Source organism: Pongo pygmaeus, chromosome 6 (assembly GCF_028885625.2).
Source record: "Pongo pygmaeus isolate AG05252 chromosome 6, NHGRI_mPonPyg2-v2.0_pri, whole genome shotgun sequence".
NCBI lineage: Eukaryota > Metazoa > Chordata > Mammalia > Primates > Hominidae > Pongo > Pongo pygmaeus.
In genome coordinates this window covers 40,716,898-40,718,520 of record NC_072379.2, presented here as the reverse complement: position 1 = coordinate 40,718,520, position 1,623 = coordinate 40,716,898, and the positions used below count along the sequence as shown (strand labels likewise).

General features: G+C 44.6%; 1 pseudogene; it reads right to left on the bottom strand.

The window, feature by feature from the left end:
- Positions 1–183: 183 nt before the first annotated feature.
- LOC129040354 (tetratricopeptide repeat protein 4-like) lies at positions 184–1,341 on the bottom strand (annotated as a pseudogene).
- Between the last annotated feature and the right edge of the window lie 282 nt (positions 1,342–1,623).

The following is a 1,623-nucleotide window of genomic DNA, read 5'->3' as shown; positions in this document are numbered from 1 at the left end:
AACTGAAGAAAGTGAAGACCAGCCAGAGAGGCTGAAGTTCAGGGAATCCAGAGGCTCCTCCCCCACCATGATACTAGGAAGGTCTATCCCCAGGGTGACAGAAATGAGGCACTGGACTGATTCAGGCATGCTAGGTTCCCAGCAGAGGAGGGTGAGGGAGGAATTCCAGGGGGCCTGGCTCAGTCATCTTATCTGGTGCACCTTTCTCCCCCAGAGATAATTCTTTCAAAAAAGTTTGGATCCTACGTAGACCAAAAATGCTGGTGTCAGGGCTTTTACAAAGTACCTGTGGTGCTGTAGATCCTGCAACAAGGTGCTCTTGGCAGGCACCCAGTACAGTTCTGCCCTGTCCTCATCCTCAATATAGACCTCCAAATTATCAGGGCAATATTTTTGCTCTAGGTCCCAAGAGGGTGTTTCACCAGACATCACCATTAGATGATCAATAAACCTGGAGTCCTCATGAAAAGCAGAGATGAAGTCTGATTGGGCATACTCTGGGTACAGAAAGAGCACAGGCCAGCTCAGCCTGCCCTGGTCATCTAGACTCAGTCTGGCTCCATGGGGGTTCTCAGAGCTGAGTCCATCCAGGAAAAGCTCACCTAGACTTTCTGAGGCTGAAACTTCATCCTCACAGGCAGCTTCAGAGAGCCTGATGTTCCTAGCCTTGATATCCTGGAGTAAAACCTCATTCTGATTCCTCTCCTTTTCTTCCAAGTTGGCTTTCCTCACATCCCTCTGTTCAATTAGCTTCAGCTTGTCTACTTTAGCCCTCATTTCCAGAAGCTTCTTCTCTTTGGCATCTAGCTGCAGTCCTTCATCACATCAGTTCACAGCCTTGGCAAAGTGTTTCAGTTCCAGATGGCATAAGGCACCTCTTATTATTGCTTTGAGGTAGCAGGGTTTTAACTTTTTGGCAGCTATCACATCACTGAGAGCAGAACGAAAATTGCCCAGATAGTATTGTGCTGCTGCCTGGTTGGTATAAAGGACAGCATTCAAATCAGGATTTGCACATTTCTTCTTTAATCCTTCAGCGTAGGAAATTACAGCTTTCTTGTAGTCTTTTTCTTTAAAATAATCATTGCCCTCATCTTTATAGGTCTTGGCCTGTTCTAGAGATTGCTCCTCATCAAAAATAATTGACTGGAGACAAGCCAAGTCAGGATTCTCCCTGGGATCAATTTCTGATGGCGCTTTCTTCATAAACAGGGGGACCTTTTCAAATTCCTCTTCCCACTGGTCCTCATGAAAGCCGCCACGGTAAGGCTGGCTCTGGAACTTTTCCAGGAACGAGTCCATGGCATCGTCTGAGGTGGGGTCCTGCTCAGGTTACTCCATAACTGATGCCCTGCCCTCCAGCCCAGGTCCCGGCACCGTGAAGTGTAGAAAATACTCTACAATGAATAAAAATAAAATACAATATCCAAGATTTATGAATGCAATAAAAGCAGTGGTCAGAAGGAACATTTAAGGTCTAAACACATTAAAAAAGAAGAATGATATTAATAGCAAATCTAATTGTGTATCTTACATAACTAGAAAATGAAAAGCAGTCTAAAGCCAAAGCAAGAAGGAGGTAGGAAATAATGATTATAAGAAACATAAATGACATAGAGAATA